Source organism: Centroberyx affinis, unplaced genomic scaffold (assembly GCF_046629955.1).
Source record: "Centroberyx affinis isolate AG114_WGS23_722 - 3 ecotype Tasmania unplaced genomic scaffold, CSIRO-AGI_Caff_v1 ptg001094l_1, whole genome shotgun sequence".
NCBI classification, from domain to species: Eukaryota; Metazoa; Chordata; class Actinopteri; order Beryciformes; family Berycidae; genus Centroberyx; species Centroberyx affinis.
In genome coordinates, this window is record NW_027279639.1 from 703261 (window position 1) to 720269 (window position 17009).

The window sequence follows — 17009 nt, forward strand, 5'->3', positions numbered from 1 at the left end:
TTTGAAATTGTTAAGAGAAATTGTTATTGAGAACTGATAGTGAGCGGTCTGGATGTGGGAAGATGCAGTTTTTTGTTATGTGTCTGGTGTTAGAAGTATGAGTTTGTGAATTCAGACGAAAGTAAATTTTAGGGTAAGGGAAGGGATTCTGTTAGATTTGTGTATCTGTTAATTAAAATATAGGTTTGGTATATCTTTATGTTGAAGATGGACAGAATATTTTGTTTGAAGAAAGCAGCGGTGTGCACAGACTCTGAGAGGTGCTGGGGTGAAATCCTCTAAAAGGGCAACTTTCTGTTGTGTCCTGCATGGCTGAGCTGGCTGAGGTGGCTGGCTGCCATTTAAATGCAACATTCTGGGTTTTGAAATCGGCCTTGAAGCTTTGTTGTTTGTTACATCCCCTCTCTTTTCCATCCTTTCTGTCTCTTTTCACTGTGAACTGTCTAGCAAAGCAGAAATGCCACAAAAATTATCTTTAAAAGGGCATTTCCCCGGGGGCATGATGCTCGACTGGGGAGACATTTTTGAAAATCTGCTTTTAAAAACTCATTTCTGGTGAGTTTTGTACTGTGGCATGTACTTAGGGGGAAAATGCAATATAGTAGCATTTCTGACCTCTCACTGAGATTAATATGCAATCCAATCTAAAAATTACAGGAATAAAATGAAATGAACAACTTTGACATATCAAATAGGATCCTACCAAAGTAGTTTTGATAAGCAAGATAGTTTCCATTTACATTTTTAATAAACTAAGAAAAAGTATGTTTCACAATATCTAATGTTGGTATTCAGTAGTTGAAATTTCCACTGTAATCCACAGGTTGCACTGCTCTATCAGTAAGAGTCAATGCTCAACTCTTTTTGCCCTGAACATTTCCAGGTGAAACTGGACTAGGCTGCTGAAAGTGAAGAGGCTTTTTGAGAATCACTTCATTGATAGTTTGGCATGTTGTTTCAAAATATGGCCCATATTCAGACAAAAAATATTCATACAACAGTGTAAAACAATTTGACAAGTGAAACAGACGTAGGCCAAGGTTTAAAGATGTGTTTCCAGGCCCTAATAGATGCTCCTCAATGCAGTTTGGCATCGCTCACAGTTTTGGTAGTTTTTTAGTTGAAGGTGCAACAGACATTTTCCGCAGATTGGATAAAAGAAGGAGACAAGTGTTTTTTTAAATGCTCACTTACCAATATAATATCTTGAAGAGAGGGACGATATGTTCACCAGCGTTGAATAGCCTATATACAGTATAATGGAAACACTGTGGTATAAAACTGATTCTAAGCTCCTTTTAGCTTATAGTTCCTCAGGTGATCAGTGTTAGCAATGCCCATTTAGATGTGCTATCTCTGTATTTCAATCTGAAAAAGCGCACCTAGGACAAAAGGTCAGGCACAGTGTTTCATCAATCATGACTCCCACGCAAACATGGGTACAACATCAAAACTCCACACAGAAAGGGCCAGAGGCAAGGATTGAAACCTGGTCCTTCTTGCTGCGAAGCAACAGTGCCAACCACTCCAACTACCATGCCGCTCCAGAGATGAAACTAATTGTATTCTTTCCAATGGAAATATGGATGTGTTTTTGCAGTATGTCTTAGTATTTGGCTGTGAATATGATGAAATTTGTTTTGTTTTTACATATTCAAGTTTGTTTATGTGACAGGATCATGATGGTATCATCAGCAAAAAGTTTTGATAAAGATGTGACAGACAAAGATGTGGACCAGAAACAGCAAAGGCCCAAAAATGGAGCCTTGTGGGACACCGCATGTTATTGTCACCCCAACCAATGTTGATCCTTGTACAACTACAAATTGTCTGTCAAGAATGCAACTGTCAGTAAAAAATGATATCTTCTTTTCAAATAATCTGAGGGAGAGCCATCAGTGTGATTAAAGTTCATAGAGAGTGATAAGCCAAATACTTTTTGATTTTGCTGGCAATATCATAAGGATCAGTATAAGTATTACTCATATGGATTAATTGTCTCATATAGATCTCAGGCTCACATAGAGTGAAAGCAGTTATGGCTTATTCTCTGTGGTTTGGCTGCTCAGCTCTCAGTTCCCTCTTGGCATTTGAACCATGTAGGTCAGAGGGTCAACATATCCTATAACAATAAAATTCAGGGATCTAATGGTAAATAAAAATGAGGGTAAATAACACATAGGTGACCATCAAAAGGCAAAAAATCACCATTAGCCTATAAACAAAATTAAATATACTTTTCAGAAAAGCATTATTGGTGTTGTTTTTTTTCTCCTTAAAAGACTCTATCCTCAAAACGAACATTGATCTGATAGACTTACTATGATGTGTACTATGAATTTATAGAGGCTAATAAAGATTCATGTCAGCCTAAAAAGGTGAGAAAACTCTATACCACAAATAAAAAGGTGGGTTAACTGGACACCTAATTAAATATCACAAGTGTTTGCCTACACAATTAACTCTGGTAACGTCTCTACAGCGCCTCCTCCCGGAAGATAAATTGCTCCAATACCCCGGATGAGGGAAAAAAAAAAGAAAAAAACAAAGAAAAAAAAATCAATTAGAGCATCACTTGGGTAGCTAGGCGTGCCGCGCTTTTGCAGTACTGTTAAACTTGATTTAAACGTGGCTGGGCATAAACAGGAAGGTTAATTGCAACTTTCATATCACTTTTTAGCGCGTAGAGGCACGTTTTGCGTTATTTTATTGGTGTTTCTGGATGCTCATATCGATTTTCAACACCGAGAGCCCATCAACTGAAGTTGCAGATTTCAAGTAACCTCGGTATGACGGTAAGATACATAACCGATGTATGATGTCTTTGATTTGTTACGATTACAATGATCAGACAACAACAACAATAAACAGTAACCGTCTGATTAGTAAAATTAATGTGTATGAGTCATTAACATGCGTTAATGACATATCGAGAGAGCAAACTAATGAATAGTCTGCCTGCCACAAGGTCAGTGCATTTAGTAACACGGTAAAGGAAGTTGCCTATAGGTCATTGTAGCGGCTAACATTGAAAAGTGACTTTTTAGGATGTTAATTAGTGGCTGGGCGTGTTTTAAAATGTGCACAGTTAAGAACTGATTGATTGATACAAAGGAAAACGAGTGTTGGTTCAGTAGGCTAGTTAAAACTGAGGCCCAGGTCTGCGCACATGGTCACGGTGTGCAGACCAGTTTAATATACATCCATGTCCAATTGCAGACAAGGCCCAGGTAGCCCACTGGTTTACACCATGCTCTCAAAACACATTTCACATATAGCTTACTTCACAATATGTATAAAGATAGGCCAATGTTTCAAAACATACTGGCCATAATAGCCAAAAAATGTATTTGCACATTTGTATGACATTCGTATGGCACTGATTTGAGATTAAGCCTATGTTTTGGACACTGGAAATACATTTTCTTCTTGTGCACTGTTGACAACATAATGTCTGTAGGTATATTCATGTTTCCTAATTTGTTTTTGTCTTTACAGGCCTTCCTGGGCATGTTGAAGTCAGCTGACATGGGCATTTGCAGTGGCAACATTGACAGTAAGCAATAATTTCTATAGGCTATGCTTAAGCACTGATGCACACCTTTTGCAGTAATTATTCAAAAAGCTGCTTTTCACTGACCCCTGGCAGACTAACAGGAGTCTAAAATAGTATGTTGAAAATAACATGTAGCCTACTGTATTCATATTGGTTTCTAAACATGACCTGGGTTTTCCCTGCCTATCACTTGGGAGCAGCCAAAACCCTAGCCTAAACATGCATCTGGCATCATTAAAAAAAACTTGATGTTAATCTTAATTTCTTTTGGAAAGTGATCTAGGCACACACAGGCTATTAATATCATCACACTGGCTCACGTTGGGGTGCACTGACACTTAAAGACATACTGAGCAGGATTTCCCCCTTTGAAATAGCATAAACTCATACAAAAATGATCCTACTCAATCATTACTTATGGCCCATTGGTAGTCTGTGACAGTGTCTGCAGAGAGTCTGCCTTTCTTATTCTGCCTGGATGTTCTTATTTCTGAATGTTCGGGACGTTTCTGGGTGTCAACCTTTTAGCAGTGGGTGTGTCCGCCTGCAACCAAAACCACTGCTGAATTGTTTTATATTATTATGACTTTTTTACTGTTTTTGTACTGTTCTGGCAATCTTATTCAGGGGGCATGGGCTTCGCGTCTTGTTGAGCTAGGGAGGAGCGGTCAATTTTGAAAGTTGTGTTTACAAGCCACAACCGGCAAAATCCTACTGTGTGTGCCTTTTTAATAACACGTTCTAACAACAGAGAATACTAGATTGTAAATGGGATTTGTCAGCAGAGACGATGCAGTAGAGCAGTAGACTGAACTGTGTGGAGAACCTGGGAGGCCACCATGTTATAAAAACACATTAAACAATCCATGCCCTCAAATGAACTTTTCCTGCAGCAAATGGACATTGTTACATGAGCTTCATCAAGCCAGTCAGAGATAAATAAACTAATGCCATAAGTTAAGACTATTTGCCCTTTAAAATTACAGCAGAAAATTATGGAAAACAAAAGTATTTGGGTGTACAGAAGAACAAAAAGCACAGTAAAATACTCAGAGTCATCGTTACATTAAATGTGGAGTGAAAATCTATCTGGAAAACATATGCAAAAAAGATTATGTTACGGTCCATTGTGTTACCTGATGAAAGAATACCTTATGGACCAGGGTGTTCACTCCTTCAGAGAAGCAACATCAACAAATGAAAGGAATAGAAAGGAATAACATTTTTAAATCATGGAAGCGCTCAAACTTAGTTATGGAAAGTCATGGAGTTTTACATCAGAGCCGCGGTGGGAACCCTGGGTAACACACAGATCTTTAGGTGTAATCTTGTAAATAATGCAGATCCTTCATGTGCTCTCTCTTACTCACAGACAGCTCCAACATTAGTGCACATGCTGACACAGACACGTGCTCACTTCCTGATTCACTCTGTCAGTCTGTTCTTAAGCCCCGCCTCCCGCTGTGTTTTCAGCAGCCCGGCTAGCTCAGTCGGTAGAGCATGAGACTCTTAATCTCAGGGTCGTGGGTTCGAGCCCCACGTTGGGCGCATAGCTTTTTTCAGTAACTCTTTATTCTTTTCTCATCAGCTTTCTCAGTATTGTTGATCCAAGAGGTATTGCTGAATTCTTAAGTTTTGTGCTTATCATTTTTACTACTGTGTTTTCCTCTTTATAGCCAAGTCACTAACTTAAATTTATCATGTAAAAATCAGAAGATGGGTTTTAAAATGAATAATTTTACACAGGACATTAAAAATAGATGTGTATGTATGATATAAACAATGAAAAAAATACTGTTGTCTATTTTAACTGTGCACCTTATGAATTATGATATGGATTTAATTGTCTCTGTTACTATTTTACTGGCTGTTTTTATTGACTGTATTGTCATTTAAATGTCAAATTATTGAATCTATTAATTAATCAAGGCTGGCACACAAAAACCTCCATAAGATGCCAGCAAATATAATGCATTAAAAACCTAGAAAAAATGGATTTTGGAACATGGATTTTTGTGCACTGATGCAATTACTAAAGGCAATCACATTTTCACTTGTAGCTGCCACCCATACTTTATCACTGTAGAATGTAATTATTAACATATGTACATGTAATTATTAACATTTTCAAAAATTCAAACAATGGTTAGCTTTACAGTGCTCATGTGTTTGTACTTGAGAAATTCTTACAAATCAGTTAGAGCCATAAATACAACAATAGATAAAAGGAATATCTGAATGACCTCAAAGTCAAATAGTATATGAAACGTACTTCTAAATCAAAAGCTATGCGCCCAACGTGGGGCTCGAACCCACGACCCTGAGATTAAGAGTCTCATGCTCTACCGACTGAGCTAGCCGGGCTGTGCTGCACCCCCACAACACCACGCTGTTTGGTTGAAACACTGCTGATGGATCCTGCCTCGTTTGTCTTCCCATCCCCCGCTGTCAGGAGGCTCAGAGACAAAACAGCAGGACTGTGCAGTGTGCTGCCAGCTTGTCTCTGTGGCGCAATCGGTTAGCGCGTTCGGCTGTTAACCGAAAGGTTGGTGGTTCGAGCCCACCCAGGGACGAGAGATTTTTGTGAGGAATGGGACTGTTTTATTGTCGTTGCTCTGGGTGTAAAGGCAATCCCAGACTCAATACTAGTCTGTGGGTATTTTCTCCTCAATCTTTTTCTCAAAAATGTGTTGGCTTCTTCAGATCAGATTTCCTACTGCATTGATATTCTTTTTGAAAGACTCAACTAACAGTCCTTGCACATTAACATAGTTTCATTCAAAGATAATAAAAACATGCGAGCCTGAGAAGTAGTAAGGGTGTTTTTTATAAGCTGTCACAATTTGACTGAGAATACAGCCACACAATGGATTAAGTGATGAGACTTAACACTAAAATGGTGCAGTTTCAGTTGTCTTGGGATTCTGGCATACCTCTTGTCTCTCTATTATTTGAAAGTTGGCAGCCCTGTGTTGCCGTCACTGTATTTTAAAAGCACAGAGAAGAGCCACACCAGACTAAACTGAGAAAAGATTTAAACTGCAGGGACTGTAGGTCTGTTGCCAAAGCAGTTGTAACCTAACCCTGTCCCGTCTGCTGTCTTCCCCTCCCCCATTCCCCTTCCAGGGATCATTGTTCACTTATCCGTTGCATTGCCTCTGATATGTCTGTTGTCACAGGGTTTTGTGGAGATACTGAATACACTTTAAAGTACCTCTTTATAGAAAGACTAAGGTTAAATTTAAATAAAGATGTCGTCCCTGGGTGGGCTCGAACCACCAACCTTTCGGTTAACAGCCGAACGCGCTAACCGATTGCGCCACAGAGACCACATGGCCTGCAAAAAAGGGGGTGGGGCTTATGACATTAACCCTCAACAGTGACCATGGTACTGTGTTAGACATCAAAGTATCAGAAATTAAATGATGAAAACAGAGTTGAAAATACTGCAAGTGAACTGATAAAAGCAGTTTTGTAATAAAAATGGCAGTGACTTGAGTAAAATACTGGCTAAGGGGGCAATCACACAGAGAAGTGTCGCTCACATTTTTCTGCCGTTCTTAGGATCGCATAAAAATTGAAATATAAGTAGGCTATATTATATAAATATCCGTTTTTGGCGCAAGGTGTGGAGTCGCACCGCTCGTCAGTGTCACACTTGGGCCAGGCAGCCATTCAAATCAAACTAACTAGTTTATAGTCTCCTGCTTTGCAATGCTTCTTTATGCCTGCATCCATAGTTACCTCAGCTTTTGTAAATAAGCAGAGTTCACAAGCTAATTGTCTAATATACAACAACTGATTTTCTAATTTGTTGTACACTCCCATAACAAAACATCCCCACTCCTGAGAGGAGAGAAGTGTGGAGCCAACAAAGGGCATCCGCCACAGTTATAGTTTTCACCAATTACCACCCTAGGACTCGTGGCATAATTTTGGAGCAGAAACTCCTGAAAGCCAGACTTAGGAAAACGAAAATACCTGAGTAATGATTGGCTGCACCAGAACAATACAAAAGTATCGAAAGTTGGCACTGTTTACTTCAACATGTTTCGGTACATGGTAGGTAATAGTCCAGTCAATCTGTGGTTTGACCCAGGGAAAATTGCAATAGTAATCATTCAAGGTTTTATGTGATCCCTAGGGACATCCAAATAACATATTAAAAGTATACCATTATATACTTAGTGGATCAATGTAAATTCAGGGGTCGAAATTTGGGGCCTTCATGTCACAGCGTCACACAAAGAAGTGCGTATCTCTGCTTCTGAACATGCTATTTTCATATAATTTATGTCTATACATTGGTTTTCTTGGGTGTCCTTTCAGATACAACCATCAGATATGACCTGTTCTGAATGTATATGTGCACTTTGGGGGTACCCTTACCCCAAAATGACCAAAGTCATCAAACAAAGTCAATAGGTAATAAACCATTTATTATCATTGAATTTTCTGCACATACAAATTTGTCTTAGTAATATGTTTTTCCATGAAAACCATGATGCATATCAGCACACAGATTGAAACCTTAAATGAGATCAAGCTTGAAACATGCCTTGACTGTAGGCCTACATGTAATCTTCACTCCATGTCCTCATCCAAATGTTGTGCCAACATATTCGCGCACACACCTCTGCACTCTGAACAGGCTAGGGATCAATCAAGTCCTTGACGCAACCTGACAATTGCAGCACACAAGCTCCAACAAGGATTGAGGAGCAGAGTCCTGGTCGGAATGGATGGAAATGAGGCATGAGTCTTGGATCCTCCAGCCCCATTCCTCCGGTGGTAGCGAGTTACCCATCCATTTCTGAACCTGATGGTACACTCTGAAGCTGTGAAACATGGCAGACGAAGATGTTGCTGATTTTAAGAGGGGCATAGTTACTTCCATCGTTACCCGCGCTTTATTGCATTTCTTCACTTTGACATTCAGAAGCACTGGGCAGAATTCACATCATCGTCAACCCCACCGAGGCGAAGCTGCAACAATGTAGGACCTTGGCCATGGACAGCCTGCTCGTCACCACCAATACCAATCTATTGACCAGCGAACTCCACAACCATGGATGCTCTGCCAGCCGCCACCGATACCTTCTCCATATTGATTGACAGAGAGTTTACTTGAACTCAAGAACTGAGCCAACGTATACGCCCATTTCGTGATGTTTAACGAGGCACGTCCTCAGGGGATCACCCACCCCTTCATCATCCATAGTCGGGGATTTGCCCACACCTAGGTGGAAAACGGCCCAAGCTCCTCCAAACTATCGAACACAACCAAATAATTCCCTAAGGCACTGTGACAGAGTTCGGGTACTATTAAACGCTTCCCTGGCCCGGCCACCCCTATACAAAACGACAGAGGGATGAACGCCCAACAAACACCGGGTTTGAACGCCCTAAAAGAACCGGGGATGAACGCACCCAACTGACTGTTATAGTTCAGAATAATTTAATAAAGAACACACAAACAAACTTTCTCAATGAACCCCAAATAACAGTCTAACAGAACAATCGAATAAGTGCATGGAGCACCTTAAGGGTGTCCACTGAATACAGCAAAGTCCTCCTGCTAAACAGCTTTGCCAGTTGTTCCCGCCTTTGCAGCGGGACTCCCATTCCCTCCAACACCCATTCATTCCTCTTTAACCACTTGCCCCTTGCTCCCAGGGGAAAACCCTCAATTCTGACTCTCTGGACAAGTGGCCATCTCAGACGCACCGCCTTGCCCAGTGGTGTGTATTTGAGAACCTTTTCTTGGTATGAATCCTTGAGTGTCCCCTCAGCCGACTCGAATCTTCGTCACATCAATGACCATCGCAACTCGTGCTTTGATCATGACCAAGTCGGGGACATTCGTTTGACCATCTGCATTGGTCAAGTGTGGTTCTCTGTAGACCTGCCAGCCTCGCCTCTCAGCCTCTTGGGCCAAGATCTTACACAACTTGTTGTGTCTCGCCATGCGGTTCGGTTTAAGGCTCTTACAAGCGCTGAGAATGTGCTTCAATGTTTCAACCGCTCTTCCACACAGTCTACAGAGCTCCTCACACTCACCACCACCTTTGCCTCTTGACCCAAACGCCCTAGTCGGGAAGGTGTTGGTTCTCAGTTTGAGGGCAAGGACATACTGGCTTTCGCCAGTATTACAATCACTTGGACTCCGCAGCCAGTGATTGTTGATTGGGTCCACTCGGAAGTTGGTAATTCCCGTACCCTGGGCTTTGAGATGAACCCATTTCTCAAATTCCTACTTTTTTCCAGTCAAAATTCACTCTTGGCCCTGATAGAAAGGCGTTTTTCATTGCGTATTATTAATACTATTGAAATTACATAGTTGTGTTTACAGTGATATATTGGGGGGTACAAATCATAGGAACAATTTATACCCAGTTTAGATGTGGATAAACCCATAGGAGCAGTGTGGCACAAACTGTAAGTGGAAAATTTGGCAAAAAATTGGGTGTTGGGGTAGTAGTACCCCAAATACAGGTATAAGACATTAGAATATCCTCTGAAAAAGTGTTTTATTGGAAAGATTGACCCCAAAAACCTAGGAAAAGACACCAAATATGTTGGATGGGTGTACATAGAACCTCCAATATTAACACCATTTTACCTAGACCGCATCACTCTAAAACGTCGAAACTTTGCTTTTGACCTTGAAAAAAGTATGTTCCACTAAATCCATGAAAGTATACTTTTAATATATGATGCAGGAGGGTATTAGGACCAATTATATTTATTAATTATTACTTGTCACTGCCTTCCTACTCTTCCTACTCTTCATACTACTAGTACCTTCCAGCTTTTCTCTCACTCATGTTGTTGGATACACACACTTCTCATTTTTTCACTCTTCTCCATTTTAAAGTGTCTTTTACAAATTTGCTTACCCTTTTCTTCTCACTATTGTTACATTTTAGTACATTTCTAACATTATTACTTATCACTTGGACACTCATTACAGCTCCTTCAAAGAAGTATTTTAAACTGCCACATTTCCCACAGTTTTAACATTACATACACATATTATACTTTGGTTCAACCATTTCAATTTGAACAGACGATCCACGGTTAGTCATGTTAAGAAACATGCACACGGACACGCCCACGCCCACACACACACGTGCCTACACACACCACATATGCTAGGTATTCGTTACTATGGGCTGTCAAGAGCACCAGTTTGCACGCTCAGCAATCACACGCATTTTCTCCAGAAAATGCACCTTTCTAGTATTCAAGAAATAATTGTCTGCAGTATCAATGCATTGTGTAAGGTATCCATAGTAATTTAGGCCTTTAAACCTCTGGCAAGACTCTACCCATGACTCATGTGCAACTTTGTGTAGGCACTTAAAGTGAAAATCCATGAGAATCCATGTTTTGTTTGGTTTTTCATTTTGTCTCTATCTTTGTGCTTTGTGCATCTTTGTGCTCCACTTTACTAAACAGTCTCATTCTTCCCACTGCAGTGGGCATCGTTTTTGTCGATGTCTTCGATCATTTTTGGAAGCATAAAGATGTCTTTAAATGGGATGGTATACACCCAAACCGCAAGGGGGTTAAGCTCCTTGCTAGGATTATCGAAGACGCCTCCAAACTGGACTGACTCACAGACAACACTCACAGTGAGTTCCCAATTGCCTCTGTTTTTAATATACCTGTTTTATGTAACAACAGAACTTATAGCCAAAACTCAAGTAATAGCTCAAATCCCTCAAATCTAATATATGTGTGTACCAAACATACTCCCCCTTCTGCTACTGTCCCTAATGTTAACTCAAGATGACACTCTTTAATGTTAGGTCTCTCATAAATAAGACCTTTTTTATTCAGAATCTTATCACTGATCGCAGCCTGCACTTTCTATTCTTAACTGAAGCCTGGTTGTCTCCTGAAAACTCTGCCAGCCTAATTGAAGCATCTCCTCCTGGTTTCAATTTTATACAGTCTCCAAGACCAGATAGACGAGGGGGTGGGGTCGCTGCTATTTTCTCAAATGTTTCTAATTGTTTTAAGGTAGATCTAGGCATTTTTTCCTCATTTGATATTTGTTATTTTCACTGTACATGCTTCCACTAGGAAACATCATCCGGCAGCACGGTGTGAATTTTCACACCTATGCTGATGATACACAGTTGTATGTGTCTGTGAGGCCAGAAGACCCTGATATCCTCACTAGTCTAGTTAACTGTGTCTCAGCCATTAACGAATGGGTGAGTAACAACTTTTTAAAACTAAACGAAGGGAAGACAGACATTCTTTTAGTTGGTCCTGAATCAAAAAGGGATTTTATCCAAGCCAAACTAGGAAAACTGGCCATACAAACAAAAACAGAAGTGACCTGGGTGTCATTTTATGGCGCTTTTCCACTGCATGGTACCGGCTCGACTCGACTCTACTTTACTCGCCTTTTTTGGTTTTCCACTGGCCAAGTACCAGGTACCAGGTACCATATTACCTAGTACCTGGTACTTTTTTTCGTAGCACCTCCGTTGAGGTTCCAAGCGAGCTGAGGCGAGCTGAGGCGATACCAAAAGGTGACGTGAAAACACTGCAGACCACTGATTGGTCAGAGAATCGTCATCGCGACATGGGACATATATGCTAACGTTAGCTACCAGGCTAGCTTACCCTCTTGCGTCGCCTTGAGCAGCCAGAGAGCAGTCTGTTGTCTCGCTGCCTTCAGCCTCTTCTGAAATAAAATCTGTTTCCTTGCTGTGACTAACAGCCACATACCGAGAATCAAGAACACCATCGCTTCGATATCCTCCATTGTAGCTGTGTGTCGCGTTTAATGCAGCGTCGCAGCGTCGCTATGATGACCAATTTGGGGGGTGGGGCACATTGAGGGGGTACTATCTGCAGTGGAAAACCAAAGTGGTACTACCAAAAGCGAGTAGAGTCGAGGCGAGGCGAGTTGAGCCGGTACTATGCAGTGGAAAAGCGGCATTAGACTCAGATCTTAATTTTAAAGCCCATTTTAAGACAGCAGGATGCCGAAAAGCTTGTGCATGCTTTTGTTTCAAACCGCCTTGATTACTGCAATGCTCTATATACTGGTCTCCCAAAGACAGCAAACACTAGACTACAAACTATACAAAACGCTGCTGCCAGGGTCTTAACTAAGACCAAAAAAAGCGATCACATAACTCCTGTATTACGTGATCTGCACTGGCTACCCATATCTTTCAGGATAGATTTTAAAATACTTCTTGTAGTCTTTAAGGCACTAAATGGTTTAGCACCTTCTTATATCTCACACAGTTTATCGTTCTATGTCCCTGCACGAGCCCTCAGGTCCTCAGATGCCTGTCTCCTAAACATTCCCAAGGTCAGCAAGAAAATTGGAGAGGCTGCTTTCTCCCACTATGCCCCGAAACTGTGGAATAGCCTACCTTTAGCTATTAAAGCAGCAGACTCGCTCAACATTTTTAAACAAAAATTGAAAACATACTTGTTTACATTAGCTTACAAATAGTAACACTGTCTATTTTTGCTTTGCCAATTTTATTGTTTCTTCGATGTGATTTCTCTAAAATTCATTATCATTATCTTTATCATTCTTAAATCATAGTAATGTGGGCAATACAAAACAAAATTAATCTCATTTTCAATCAGTTGTTCAATGTTGTTCAATTCAGGCTGTTCGTGATACAGGACATTCACTATCAAAACCACATATGTCATCAATCACCAAGCATGCCAGTCATATCCCAACCTCATCGCAAACTGCACTCTGCCTTGTGTTTGATACCTCAAGTAGACTAGTCACAATGTAATTAGAGATATCTTAAATTAGCATTTTGACTAGTCATAATGTAAAAAAAGATATCTTAAATTAGCATTTTCACTAGTAATAATGTAATTAGAGATATCTTGAAGTAGCATTTCGGTTGGTCATAATGTAATGAGAGATATCCTAAATGCTAATTTACAATATCGCTCATTACATTATGACTAGCAAAAATGCTACTTTAAAATATTTCAGATATCTGTAATGAGAACTACTGGAATTACCACTGCTAGGCCTATACTGCTGCAGCAGCTGTAGTAGTAGCAGCAGCAGCAGCAGTGTTGTTGCTTGCCACTACTGACTAATACCACGCGGCTTAAAAGTACTGCTGCAGCAGCAGCAGCCGCGGTACCCACCACATTCCCTGGAGCTCCTGGTAAAGCTCTTACTGTGGACTTTGACAAGGGCCTACAACTCTATCAGATTAGATAAAATAAGATAGCATTAAACGAAGCGCCACCGCTGACCGCCAGACCACTTCTATAGAGCAGCTGGCAGTTGCAGCGGGACACGAACTGCACCTCAATCGCGACCGTCAGACCATCTTTTTGCAGGCTCCTGGCTGGCAGGCTAGCTTCGTACCAACCACCCGCCATGCCACCCGATCCAAACTATCAAAATTAACTAGAATTTGTTTGTTTTTTTCTAGTTAATTTTGATAGTTTGGACTGGGTGGTGGGTTCGCTAACCGCCATCGCTAACCGCCAGACCACCTCTTTAAAGCGGCTGGCAGGTTGGCTTCAGCAGGGTGCGAACCGCACCTCGATCGCAACCGTCAGACCACCTTTTGTAGGCTCCTGGCTGGCAGGCTAGCTTCAGCAGGAGGCGAACCGCATCTGCTCGTACCAACCACCACCTCTTCAACGAACCGCCATCGCTAACCGCCAGACCGCACCTTTGGAGAGGCTGGCAGGTTGGCTTCAGTGGGACGCAAACAACGCCTCTTCGTACCAACCACCAGCTCTTCAACAGACCGTGTTCACTAACCGCCACGCCACCTGGTCCAAACTATCAAAATAAGCTAGAAAAAAAAATACAAATAAAGAGAAAGTCTCCAACCATAAAGCGTCCAATAGCTACTGGTCTGAAATAAGGGCCGTGTCAAAAGGTTCCCAAAGAGAGCCTTTTGCCGTGGTCCAAGCATCAGCTTTACCAGCGCCCAGGGGAGGATACCTTACCGAGGTAAGGTATGAAGCTCAAGACCTCGAGCGCGGCCTTTTATCCCCTGGGCTGCTGCGACCAAACACCAGAATTCTGATTGTGATGTCATCAGTGCAGCTGAGACAGGCTCTGATTGGTAGAGCACAGTCCAGCTCCAATGATGTCATAATCGGTCAGAATGGAAGCATGCCAAAGCGAAGCCGTGTTCTGATTGGTTCCGATTGAATGCCCAAAATGAGTTTGGATTATTGTGTGATTGCTGAGTCAGCAATCACAGGTATAATCTTCTCACTCTTTATTATTTTTCTTCCGTACGTTTTTTGGCACCTATCTACTCCTTCATACTTTAAGCTAGAAACTCCATTCAAACTTCTAAATGTTCAGCTTGTTTAGGACGTGCATGCTTGTATTCAACTTTTTGATATCTTTTCTACTTTTTAAGATATTCTACTTTTTTCCACTTTTTTTAATAATGGAAGTCAGTGGACAGAATGTTCAAAGTCAGCACTTTTTGAACTCTAACTACTCGTTCATACTTTCAGCTAGAAACTTAATTCAAACGTTAAACTGTTCAGCTTGTTGAGGACATTACTACATGTATTCAACTTTTCTATATCTTTTATACTTTTTGAAGTATTCAACTTTTCAGTACCTGTTTTTACAATGCAAGTCTATGGGAGGACTGTTCAAACCATGCCCTCTTTGAACTCTAACTACTCTTTCATACTTTAAGCTAGACACTCAATTCAAACTTTAAACGGGTCACCACTTTTAGTACTTTATTACTCTTCTTCAGCTTTTTGATACCTTTTGTAGTTTTTGAGAAATCACAGTTTAAGTTTTATACTTTTTTCAACCTTTATAATGGGACCCTATGGAGCCAGCCTAGAGTGCGTGATGTCATAACACACTCTAGCAGACTGTATAAGCTGTACTTTTTACTAAATTCACACATTTTAAAACTGTGACAGTTCACACAACTTTAACACTACATACACATATTATACATCAAACCCTTCAGCTATTTCTGCTCTCACTCACAATGTCAATATATAAGCGATGCAATGTATAGTTTTTGAGATATTAACGTTTGTTCGACACTAGTGTTCCACTCTATTTCACTGTAGTTTCTGCTGCACTGCTTCGCTCTTACACATGCAACGCTTAATTAACTCTTCTCCATTTCAACATGTCTTTTACATATTTTCATACCTTTTTACTTCTTAGTATTATTACATTTTAGTACATTTTTAACATTAGTACTTGTCACTTTCTTACTTTGTTTTTTTTCTACTGAATATATACCTACTCTTCATACTCCTTGTATCCTTCACCTCTACCCTCTACCCTTCACAAAATAGCCTTCCTACTTCATACCTTTCATACTCCTTCCACCTTTTACACATAAGCCTTCCTACATATTTTCTTACTTTTGTACTTGTTACTATTATACAGTACATCTAACATCTAACATTATTACTTATCATTTTGACCCTCATTACAGCTCCTTCACAGAAGTGTTTTAAACTGCCACATTTCTCACAGTTTTAACATTACATAGACTTATACTTTGCTTCAGCCGTTTCAGTTTGAACAGACGATCCACAGTCATGTTCAAAAACAGGCACACACAGACACACACACACACACAGCTGCTGGTGTGTATATAGTACCAGTATGTGTACCAGTATGTGCAGTATGTCCACCTGCACGCGCACACACACACACACACACACACACACACACACACAGACAGTTACTGGTACCAGTATGTGTGAGTGCCAGTGCGTGTATAGTCTGCCACATGCATTACACATCAGTACACATCCACCCGCATACACACACACACACACACACACACACACACACACAAAAACACAACACACACACACACACAAAAACACAACACACACACACAGCCACTGGTACATATATAGGACCAGTATCAGCACCAGTATGTAGATGCAGTCAGTTGTTACCTATCCCTGTTTTACCAAGAGAGTGAGACAGCAACTGAAGAACAGGGAGAGAGTGAAGCAGATGAGACAGAGACAACAAGTGGAGACAGTCATAAATATGTGACATAAATACAGCCATAGGATAAGAAAGAGGGAAAGAGGAGAGTGATAGACCAGTCACAGACAGCCAACAGAAAGGGTGAGCTGTACCCACACTAAACTGCACCAGTGTTTTTTACTGACAAGCCACAGTTTGCACTCTCAGCAATCACACGCATTTTCTCCAGAAAATGCACCTTTCTAGTTTTGTACATATTGTTAGTAGTATTTACCGTTTGTTTTTGTATATAGTGTTTTTAGCATTTTTGATCATTTTGATAATCACCTCAGTGTCTTAGATAACCGTTAGCCAGTCACTCAGTGTAGCACCAACGCTGATTTTCACAGCTTTAACGTTAGGTCGCTATGGCTCTTTTTTTACACTCGGTGCTTGGAAGAGCTGCCAAAACTGAAAGTGACTGACGTACAC

General features: G+C 40.7%; 4 non-coding genes across 4 annotated transcripts; 2 read left to right on the forward strand and 2 right to left on the reverse strand.

The window, feature by feature from the left end:
* Positions 1 to 5031: 5031 nt before the first annotated feature.
* Positions 5032 to 5104, forward strand: trnak-cuu (transfer RNA lysine (anticodon CUU)). The gene has a single exon. It is a non-coding gene; the product is annotated as a tRNA-Lys (tRNA).
* A 743-nt stretch (positions 5105 to 5847) lies between these two features.
* Positions 5848 to 5920, reverse strand: trnak-cuu (transfer RNA lysine (anticodon CUU)). Its single transcript has one exon. It is a non-coding gene; the product is annotated as a tRNA-Lys (tRNA).
* A 135-nt stretch (positions 5921 to 6055) lies between these two features.
* trnan-guu (transfer RNA asparagine (anticodon GUU)) lies at positions 6056 to 6129 on the forward strand. Its single transcript has one exon. It is a non-coding gene; the product is annotated as a tRNA-Asn (tRNA).
* A 682-nt stretch (positions 6130 to 6811) lies between these two features.
* On the reverse strand, positions 6812 to 6885 carry trnan-guu (transfer RNA asparagine (anticodon GUU)). Its single transcript has one exon. It is a non-coding gene; the product is annotated as a tRNA-Asn (tRNA).
* Between the last annotated feature and the right edge of the window lie 10124 nt (positions 6886 to 17009).